Source organism: Triticum aestivum, chromosome 3B (assembly GCF_018294505.1).
Source record: "Triticum aestivum cultivar Chinese Spring chromosome 3B, IWGSC CS RefSeq v2.1, whole genome shotgun sequence".
Classification (NCBI taxonomy): domain Eukaryota; kingdom Viridiplantae; phylum Streptophyta; class Magnoliopsida; order Poales; family Poaceae; genus Triticum; species Triticum aestivum.
The window spans coordinates 523,065,441-523,077,627 of NC_057801.1; positions in this window are offsets into that span (position 1 = coordinate 523,065,441).

Sequence of the window (12,187 nt, forward strand, 5' to 3'; positions counted from 1 at the left end):
CCGGTTAGTGTGTGGCGCGGTGGCATGAACGACGCTTGGTGAGAGCTCTGGGGTGGAGTGGCCGGACAACCGTATAGTGCATTGGTTTGTCAAGATCTCAAGGACAGAAGACGAAGGAAATTTGGATTCCCCTTCAATCCTGGTCATTTATTACCGAGTAAAATGCATTGGCAGTCATCGAACTTGTCTTGATAGCTCAGTTTGATCATTGTATACGGGATATGGTGATTATACGGTCACTAGCTCAGCGTATAGCTTGGTATTTGTGTGGTTGACCAGTCAAATAGTCCGCATGCGCCTCATCAACTCGTGTTCTTCATCTATCTACGCGGGCCTACCTGTCAATGGAGAAAGAAATACTGTAAAAACCAAACTTATGTGTATGTGGGGAATCAAACCACGGTCTCATCGCTGCAACGCACCCTCGTAAGCCAACTGAAAATGAAATACTTCGCGTCAGACACTCACGCTCATGTTCAAAGAATGCTAATGCATGCACGTCGCCCTCTAAATCAAAGTGCTGCTCATGGCACAACGTAAACGACGAGCCCATCACCTGCGCGCCCCAGCGGTGCCTGACATTACTGTTTAGACATTTGATGGAGGCCTACGCGAACGCCGAGCATGTATTCACCTGGCTCAACACCAACGGTCATACTCGGGGCGCCTTGCTCATGTATATCGTCCATCACAACGACAATCCATAAAAGAGCCTAGCTACAGAGGGTACTATGGTAGTATGGTACGGAGTATGTACTATCATGAGTGACCGATCTTAGTGCCACTGCACACCGAAACCCCTTCCATCGCCAGCGCGCGCTTCCCGCCTGAAACAGTCACCGTCTCTCCAAAATGTCAATGCCGCATTCACCGGACTTAACTATAGGTGCAATTTGTGTGTCACTAACATGCGGGCCAGATGCCCGTTGGGCCCGCATGTCAATAACCCAATGCATCTGCAGTTAAGTCTCTGAAGCAGCATCCGCATTCACGCCCGACGAACCTACTCCGGCGCCAGTTGTCCATCCGTCTGCCGCGGCTCATTGCCATTCGCCCGCTATATTAACTTGAGCCCCAGCTCCCAGCCATAGCCAAAGACCCACACTTATTCTCCTCCGGTCCCTTCCTTCTGTCGGCACCACTCCTACCATGGCCTCTTGGCGCTCCGAAGCTCTCTTGGACGTACTGTCGCAGGAGCAGATGAGGGACATCGGCGGCTCCGCTCCGGGCGCGCTCCAAAGCTATCTTCGATGTACTGTCATAGGAGTAAATGAAGGAGATCGCTGGCACCTCCCCGGCCGCCCTCCGCCGCCACAACCACGAAGCCGGCGCGCGTGCGCGGGTGCAGCCGGCAGCGAGGAAGAGTAGTACACAGTAGGTCGCCGCCGCTCTGGTCCCAGGAAGGCCACCTCTACTCCACTCAGTTGACGCCAAGCTTGGTGGGGTAAACATCGGTGGCCAATTAGCCGTTTGACGGCGACGTGGAGGCGGAAATCTTCAGAACATTGTGCTCTGGAGGAGGAGGTTATCGAGGCGGATGAGGAGGAGGCAAAGGCAATGGCCGGCTTTCTCGGGTTCATGGCCGGACATCGTGGTCGAGCGCCGCCGATCATTTAGATTAGGTTTACAGTAGGTTTTAGTACGGTTTGTGGAAAATATGTAATCAATTTCGTCCAGTTTGTAGGAAAAGTTTTCGAAATGTAATGAATTTCATCCGGTTAATTTTAAATTTGCTTTGTTTGCACGAATTTCGTCCACTTAGTTCATATATTTGTCGAAAGTTATGCGGGTAGCATCGGATGGCATCCATCCGTGTCCTCGGAGAGATACCGGTGTAAATTTGTGGGCCAGCGCTGGAGATGCCCTAACTATCATGCTACAATCGTTAACAGTCCTCCATTATTTGGCAAGGAACAGTTATCCCTCGATCAAAATCAGATCCGCGGTGTTTCGCACTCCTCCCGCGTAAGAGTGTAAACTCTTGCTTACATAAAAATGGAGCAAGTGGACGTCACTATAGCACGTCATATCACTCGAACTAGCCCACCTAACGAGCGGGAAGGCACCGCCCTCGTCATTTTGTTCTAGATTTCTATCGATCGATCGCGCGAAAATGTTACGCTCCGCAAGTTCTAAAGGAAAAGGCGGCACACTTACGACTCGTACGCGTCGCACCCCCGACAGTCCGGCTCGCACGCCGCTCACGAGAGGGGACACGCGCTGTCTTGCAATTTCGCTGACATGTGGGACCGTAATTGAATAAACCGTCAATAGCCGAAATCTAATCGCTTGGCGGGCGTTGGCTGAGAAGACAGAAACACTGAGGGAGAAGAGATCGCCCGCCCGCCGCGCACGGACTCCAAGAAATATATAGTGATAATGTGAGGTGGGCCATGCTGGAGTCCGGGCCGCTTCCGGAGCCCGCTCTCACCTCCCTGGCCCCTCAAGACGCCAGCTGCCCGCCACATGCATGCATAGCAAGTAGTACTCCTTATGTGGAGGAGAGAGAGGCATTGACAAAGTCAAGGAGTGGGCTCTGCAAGAGCCCGTCTCTACATGTGCTCCTAGGTATAAAAAAATAATTCTAATAAAAGGCATAAAAACAATTGTGTCTAAAAAAAGAAAGGTAAAAAACATTTGATGGGAAATAGATAGAGAGAAAGCAAGAAAAAGTTGTAACCTGGGCATTACATGAGGAAGGAGGGAGTGGTGCACATGCCAAGTTCACTGGGCTACCGTGTTTCACACTCCTCCGTCGTAATAGTGGAGACAATACCTTTCATCAAAAATAAACAATGAATACTCGTTGCTCGTCCTCTATATAGGAAAGAATACTTTCATTCGCCGACATGTGGGACGTCGACCATCCTGGTCCACCTGCCATGCACGAAATTATCTTGGTCTACCCCGGTCGTATCGCAGGCCCAACCTTTCCCATTGTAAGTTGTTCGGACGAAGGAACCATCATTACTTTATTGAATTCCGCTTCTTCAAGAAAATTACTGTACCCGCAATATTGCTACCACACGCGAAGACTGGACGGCACTGTACCACGTCATATCACTGAAACCCACTAGGCCAAACTAGCCTGCCTAGGTCATCTATTTTCGAACGGAGGGAGTACGTCTCTACACTGCTATGATTTTGTGTTGCATGTTCTCTGTACTTTTGCTACGATTTTCCTACCGTATGAACCAAATGAGGCCTGAATGTATCTGTGTCGACTATTGTCTGATCGATCGCTAAGCCTGCAATTTTAGGAGCTTGGGCTATTGGTCGACCGATGAGGGATAAGTATAAGCGTACCACGAGCTCATCAGCCCCAACGTTTCTCTTCGGTGAGTGTTTTGCAAGTACTATAGCTCGCACAATAGCTAGCCTACTAACACCAAGAATCATCAAACAAGCCCTGCTGATATGATAAACAGTTAAAACTTACATCTAAGCATGCCGTATATTACATCAAAAGCTGGTGAGGATACATCTGTTTCCATAACTCGGAGAGGGTTCGCATGATTCACTATCAAACAAAAGTAGCAAGTACCGCCCACACAAGACAGTGCACTAGCCCTAAGATGGTTTGATAACACTCATAGTTCTGGTAATTAAACACAGGGCAATGCAAACTACCCTGAAGGATTAGCGCGACCAACTATTTCATGTCATCGATCTCTCGGGCAATGACCGCAACACGGGCAGCGGCATGGGAATCGATTTCTGGGGCAATGTCCACAAGACTGACCGTGACATCGGAATCGATCTCTGGGGCGATGTCCACAGGATGGACAGCGGCATCGGAATCGATCTCCGGGGCGATGCCAACAGGACGGGCCGCGACATTAGAATCATCAAGGGCTTCCACTGGCACCTGCACAACCCTAATATATTAGCAAGCACATTGCAAATAATCAAAACCACAACTATGGTAATAAGCCATTATTTTTTACCTTGTGCAGCTCACAGGAGGATCTCATCCCTCCGGGGGCCATCTCCTCGTCCTCAATGGGGACCATCACCTTACCAGGGGAATACTACTTCTCAACAGCGACTATCTCCTCAAACTCGGCCTTGAGCCTCGCATAGGTGACCATCAGAGTTCCTAGGGTAGGCACAATGGGGACCTTGATGTTCTTCCAACTTTCTTTGAGGATTTCGTCTGCCAACGTCGGCAACTCTTTGGCCAGTGCTTGTTTCTTGGGGTTCTTCGTCTCCATGGGTTGGCCCGCCAACATGGTCAACTCGTTGGTCGGTGCTTGCTTCCTAAAGATAGCTGTCTCCAGTGGGTTGTCCGCCGGCAACTCTTTGCCTAGTGCTCCAAGATCCATCAATGAACTGATAAACAAAAAGCAATCAAAAGGAAACCATAATCGCAATGAAAACAGGAAAAGAATAGGATGTGAGAATCAGTCGGTGCTTCGCAAAAAGAAGATTCTTGGAATGAAAATATAGCAGCATAACTGATTCGCCCACCTTTCCTGCATCGGTACAGAAGAAAAATGGTAGAAGTGAGTAGCCTGGAGTGATGTTGTCTTCAAGAAAGGGAAGAAAGGGCTTGAACGAGCATTCCAGTGAAATGATGGTTGCTTCGTCCAGTCCAACTTGGAGGCCACCTTAACACTGCTGGTAAAGGTGTGGGTTTTGTGATATGACGGGTCATGACGGCCACACCGGGGTGACAGGTGAGTCTCGATTGTAGCTCCTCGCTATGATTTGGTGGATGGCACGCGGGCCCGGATGCTTTGAAATGTCCTGCATGTAGATAGAGCGGCTAGTCATATAGGAGTGCTCAATATTGTGCACCGTGACCAAGGCGGAGAGGAAAATGAGAGAACTACGTAATTAATGCATGAGCTTAATTAGGGTAGTTTTTTAAAGTACGAGATACATTCCTCCAATCGCAAAATGCCTTGATTCATGAGATTTTAGATTTGAGCCCTATAAACCGGAAGGGAGGGAGTACTGCACGCGGTGTAGTCTAGTCACTTGTTGAAATCTCTCGAAAGGCAAATACTCCTTTCCGGTTTTTAGGGCTATACTACTCCCTCCGTCTAGGTGTGCAAGTCATCTTACGAAAACCAAATAGTCCCAAACCACTTAGGCGTGGTGCATTAAGTTCTACCTTGTTTCTTGTTTCTTGACATATCAACCAATAAGAGATGAGAGCTGCGCATGCTTTTAATGACTTGCAATGGCTAGTTCATTCCATGCAATGCTATTAATTAGCAAATAAACATTGGTGACCCCAGGAGGAAACGGTGCTAAGCGCGTGGACCTATGCAGAATGAGTATCAACCAATGGATGATGGAGTTTAATTATTAAACAATACTCCCTCCGTCTAGGTGTGTAAGTCAGCTTACTAAAACCAAATAATCCCGAAACACTTAGGCACGGTGCATTAATTTCTACCTCATTTCTTGTTTCTTGACATATCAACAAATAAGAGATGAGGGGTGTGCATGCTTTTAATGACTTGAGACTACTTAACACGACATGCAATGGTTAGTTCATTGCAAGCAATGCTATAAATTAGCAAATAAACATTAAGGTCTCTCGTTTCCCCTCCTCCTTGGTCATGGTGCACAACCTAAGATAACTTACTCACCTAGACGGAGGAAGTAGCAATTTTGTATCATGCAAGAGCCTGGCTAGTACTCCCTCCGTTCCTAAATAGATGACCCAACTTTGTACTAACTTTGTACTGAAGTTAGTACAAAGTTGAGTCATCTATTTTGGAACAGAGGGAGCATATGCGTGCTCTAAGGCACCGCACCACGCGAGCGTTCGCAACTGCCACATTCGGGTTGCGTTTGGCTCTTCGCCTCTTCGAGAAGACGAACAATGATGTTACTACTACTTCTACAGTATCGAATCCACTTCTGCATGTCCGTCCACCTCGTGCGGGAGGGATAGCGTGTAGCGAAAGCTTCTACTTATTGCTCCTGCCTTTGCGTCTATCACAGGTGGGCCCAACAGGTGGCTGGCCCTCCTGTCATGTAGCCAAAGGTAGGTGCAGTTAAGGCACCGGAGTTCAGTCCGCGAGGGAGAGGGCATTGTAGTAATCAAATTTCTCTGTCTTGTACGAGTTGACGCGACACATCAAAGCATTGCACTCGATATAAGTCTTTTTACACATTTCAAATGGACTACTTCGTATGTAGACATATTCTGCTTCGTATGTAGTCACTTGTTGCAATCTCTAAAAAGACTTCATTTGGAAACGGAGGGAGTACAACGCATGCATGCATGGCATGAATTTCCTTTTGATACTTGCATGTGTTGATTTGATGCACCTTGCCAAATTTTGACTATAAATTTAACTAACCAAATTTTCATGCATGTCACAAAAAATTACGGGGCTGTTTGGATTGTGACTATGTTTGTCTTATGTTGCCACATTATTTTTCCCACACTTGCCACACTTGCCTAACCCGAGTTGCTCAAATTGTTCGACACACTTTGGCTTGCCTAAGGGAATCTTGCCACAATTTTTGTGTCTATGACATGTGGGGTTCACTGCTAATAAAAAAATTCTTGTCTTGGGTGTGGCTAATAAAAAAGACTTATATTTAGGAATGGAGGGAATAGAGAATATAAATAATAATGCATGTTGGGGCAACCCACGTTTCCGCTAATTTTAGCCGTGGGCTTGTTCACAATTTTTACGAGGGGGTGGTTGTTCATTTAATGGACGTACTTGTAGTACCAGACTTAAACGATACAAAGTGCGACCTGGCACACCGTAACACCACTTGGAACAAGCGGGTAGCTATCTCAAAAAACAATCAATAGCTAAAAAAACCGCGACCTGGCATGTAGTAGTACACAATTTTAAACGGTTGTTTTGATGGAGTGAAAAAGGAAAACTACACCACTACGTATATATAGGCCAGAGCCTCCGCGCTATTCACACACTCTCATCCTCTCCAGATCTAAACAAGATAGGGGTAGTAACACTATCTTTCTCCCTTCAAAAACACTAGCTTTCTATCCTCACCACTGGTTACAGATCCGGACGTATCCCCCTCCGTCGTTGAAGGGGAGGAGGGGCAGGATTTAGGCCGTTGTCAACAACGAGGGAGGAGACCCACTGCCGGCTGCACCGTTTTCTTTGGCCGAGCGCCGGCGCAGGAGGTCCTCCGATCCCTTCGTTGTTGCCTGTGGGCGGATCCGGCCTCCCTCCGCCCACCTATCCACATCCCGACGACCTTCAGGTATATCTTTGTTCGAAACCGCCTTAGCTCTACTTCCCCAGCTCGCTACGTCGCTGCATGCGCATCATTTTCTACCTCTCAGCCCCTCTTGATCGGATGGTCCAACGTCACCTATTTTTTTCTATTGTTAGAGGTAAAGCTACTTCATGGAGTCGAATCTTATACTCGCTCCGTCCGAAAATACTTTTCATTGAAATGGATGTATCTAGATGTATTTTAGTTCTAGACACATCCATTTTGATGACAAGTGATTCCGGACGGACGGAGTACTTGGTTCAAACAAGAAATAAAGTGGGGGTGGGGAAATTTAGTATGTACATCGGACTTGGTAGAAACAGGAAGGAAAGGTGGTGAAAGTAGTATAGACTGGTCATCCAACCGGTCTCTTGGTCGAAAAGGGAAATATATGGGTAACGCTGTACATAGTGGTATGACCAGGATTAGATTTGCTATCCACACATAGGAGTAGGTGGCTAGAGTGAACAAAAATGGGACCAACCCAGATATGTTTCTTGGATGTTTGTTTCCTGGGGCAACAAACTATGAATCACCACTTTATGCCCCTATTTACATACATGGTGCTGGACTGCTGATGCACCCACTGTCCCATGCCCTTATACCAAATATTTAGCTTTTCTTAATCTAATGTCCCTGGTAAAAGTGAAGCAATGCCACTGTTACAAGCCATGACAAGTTTAGCCAAATGTTTTTGCCTGTAATTGTTTAAGACTCTGACTTTTTCCTCTGTACCTTTTTGTGCAAATAGGGATATCCAATTCACCTGGTTGCTGTTGTGACCTTTTGGTGCACTGCACAAAACTCTTCTTAAAAGAAGTGACTTTTGTGTTGTTTAACTGGCATGTCAGAATGGAACAATTGGTTCATTTCGGTGGAACTTCACAAAGGGAGACCTATGTTCCAATCCTCATCATCCATATTGGCGGCATAACCTTCCTTTAGGTAAGAATGGTATTTAATGCGTGTGTTCATCTCTATTTTCCGACTTCCATGAGAAAATAATGCTATTTTTTACTAGTACACTTGTACTCCCTCACTGACAAAACCAATTCTGAATTAGAAGGTCAATCATGTACTTGGTTTCACCAACAGTTGAGGAGAAAGAGAAACAGAGCATGAAGAGGAAGAAGAAGAAGAAGAAACAGTGCCAAGGCAATCTTGCTGAACCCAGAGGCCTCAGTCGAGGCCATTCAAGGGCTCCGGCAACAACTACCTTACATGTGAGACGATCCTCCAGGGAGCCCTTCCACTTCTGTTGTCTCAATTTATTACTGCCTAATTTTCCTTTCAGAGTTAAACAAATCCTTAGTAGGACCCTATACTGAATCATGTAAGTGTGTATGTTTGTCTATGGAGGTGAATCATGTGGTGGGGCAGAGAGGGAATATTATTAGTGTCATGACATAATAGTGCTATTGTTTTGCATGTGAATTTATTGCCATTGGTTCAATGAGGCAATGTTTTGTGTATTGTCCATCATGAATTTAATGCTACTGTTTGAGTAATATGCTAATGTCTTCCTATCCTTTCTCACTAAGCTAATGAAGGTTTCACCTTGTTCCTAGTTGTGCAAACAGGTATCATGTTGTGCCAATCATACATTTTAGTGGAACTACACAAGACAATACAATGAACTATATCCCAGCCAGTGCTTTAACTCTGCTGGAAGTTCTTGATAATCTTTCGATATAATATCAGCACTGGTAAAGAAGAGTGATTTCAACCATACATTTGAAGTGCACAAAAATATATACTATTTTGTGATTCCAGTGAGTGCTTTATCATCTCTTATGGGACTACATGAACAAGCTTTTTTTTCTCAGGTTGGTACGGGCCTAAGGCCTTCATCCATATTAGTTTGCTGTCATCTCTATTTGTATCGTGCTACAGTCATGAGAAACTCCTTTATCTTTGCACGTTAATGTTTTGCAACCTATGATAAATGGCATTGCTTTGAGTGTTGAGCTAATTGGCACTGATTAAATAAACTAATATATCTCTTTAAGCAAGACCACTATGTTGCTAACTTTACCCATTAAGATAATGACGGTGCTTGTTAGTGTATGTTTCATCAACTCGTCCCACTATTACAGTAATCTCACTCTCTCAATATATGTGCCAACAGGGATGCTCAATTTTGGTGGAACTGCACAAAAACTTTGGGTGCTTCATTGCCTCGACAGCTTCCGTCCTTTCCTGTCAGTCGCTAATCTCGGCTGGCTTTCTTCCTTCGCTGTTAGTCACTTCGCTTATCTCGACTTCCAGTCAAAGGAAATAGTAATTGATATGCTACCTCACATAGGTTGGTACTGGTCTTTATCCTGATTATTGTGCTTGTCATATGTATTGGTAATTTGGTATTGTGCTACTGTTTGCCGATTTCATAAAGGACTAATTTGGAGCCTAAAATCGCAGACAATTCATTACATCGGGTGATTTCAGTAGAACTGCCCAAAATGATCAGATGGACAGGTACTTATGCTGCTGCTATGTACTCCAAAGTTCACTCAGACAAGCATCAATGTTGACAAGAACAAGTGCCTATATTCATTCGAGTATCAACCGGCGTCAACCAATTATCAAACTCCAAGTATTAGGAGAGTGAACTCCAAAAATATTGCTTGGTGCATAGCCCAGAAAAATGCAGTCCAGTCTTTGGTCCCAACTTGTGCCTTTTGGTTATCGGCACATATGGTAGCGAACTATATGGCATGGATTCTAAAGATTCCAGACAAGTTGGTTGACGCATATATTCATATGGCACTTAATCAGGCTGCACGCGAAGGATGCTCCATTTCAATTGAACTGCACAAAAAATTTGGGTGGTTCATTCTCTCAACCGCCTCCTTTCTCGTCTGCAATTTAGAATTTTGGCGAGATACAGGACCAAGATGAGCCAGTAAACTAGTTGGATGAAAGTAGTGGCCAAGTTGCTCAAACCTCCCTCGGCATGAGGCCACTATTTGAGGATAAACCTACAAGCAAAGTTCAGATTGTTTGTTCTGCCTCTTATGTACTCGAAAGTTTACTCGTACAAGAACTAATTTTAGCAAGAAGTTCCTCCGATTGAACACCATTTACCAGTCTGTACCCTAGGTAATTAAAGTTTGTCCATGGATCATAGTGGTTGTGATCTCAATCATTTGGATGCATAAACATACTAAAAATGTGTATATCTGAATCTTTTTGTGAATTATGTATGAATATTGTCGTGTGATCTATCAATCATTTGGATGCATAGATATGTTGAGCTTGTGTATATATGAATCTTTTGAGTTGTTGATAGTGAATATTGGCTATGAATATGAACGTGTCCTATGAACCTGAGTTTGATACGAATGATTACCTTTTCTGTTGTATTTGTGTGTGAACTTGTTAGTATGCCTACTGTGGGGTATGTGACGTGTGGGTGTCAACGACACACCTTCTTCCCGAAAAGATTTGCACTTGCTTTGTTAGGGTAGCAATGGTGCATCAGCTCTTTTTAATCTTTTTATTACTCTTTCTTCCCCTCTCCCCTGCTCAACCCCTGTCGTAATGTTTTCGGCCTCAAAACAAACATAGTATTGCATTGTTTTTGGGGCTTGATGAAAAATCGAGTGCTGGTTTCTGTAGGTTGGCCCGCCCAGCAAATGGGCTGCTGGTCCACGACGACAGACTGGGAGGCTAAAAATACAAGTTGTATGGTGCAGAGGCAAGTAAAAAAGCTATCGAGAGCCATCCACTAAAGAAAAAAATCGCTCCTGATGTGCTTCTTCAGTCGTGCCTCCGGCCCCCTCCTTAATCCAGTTCGCTCAGGGATCTGGTATCATTTTTTTTCAAAGGGCGAACAAGTATCAGCTAGGCCTACGTTTCGTATTTTAACATGCCTAGCCCACGACATACGGAGACAGTGGTTTCAACTTATTTTTTGAGTTCCATACCGGCCTATGGGCTTTTTGTAAAAGATCGACAACCCAATTTATTTTTTAATAAAAAACAGGTCTCTGTTCTATTTATCTATATATAAGAATAATAATGTTGTGTCCAATTTATGTTTTCCCTTCTAACCACATTATATATATTTATATTATTACTATTATCGTATATTTTATAGAGACTTATATATACATTATAAAAACATCCCTTGTGTTATTAACTTATAAAAGTAAATGTTTAACGGAAGTTGGCAAGGAAAATCCTAGTTGTTTTTGACTCACAGGCAAGGAAAATCCTGGTGATTGCGTACAAAAGCTTGTGAAGATTTTAAGAACCAATTCAATAATAACGCGCTCATTTTTATTTTGAGCAATAACTCGCTAATTTGTTAATTATATATATAAAAATTTGCCTCTCCGGTTTATTCTTTGATATTAATTGCTCCTTCTGACATAACATTATATATGTAACAAGCCCACCTAATACATGTATTTCAAGGAAGTGCAAATGGACTGGGATTTCTTAGAAAATATAAATGGGCTTGATTGACGCGAAATTATTTGTTCACCCAGCCCAGCAAATGGACTGTACATAATAGAAAACATGGGTTAAATATATGCCATATTTTTGCAGGCTGACAGTGAGCCAATAAGTCGAAGCCTACGCAGGGGATTGTCAACTTGGTCAACAAATGATTGTGTCATCCACAGCCATTGGATTTATATCCAATGGCCAGCATGCACCTTCAATCTCTTTTCTTCTTCCTCCAGCGTCGCCGTGACCGCCTGGTCCGGCCTCCGGCGGCTAGCGGCTCTGCTTGGCACCCATCGCTGCAAAGCGCTACCCCACTACTGGCCAGGCTATCCCTCCACCCCTCAACACCTCCTGTTATTCTCCACAGACTGCAGCCCCACGCCGCAACAGAACCAGTTATAACCCTTCTCCTCCTCTCAATCTGCGACTCCACTGCCGGGTCTTCCCATCTCCGAGTCATTCCTGTCCGGGGCCTCGCCGTCGTCCACCGCCTCGCTACGCTCGG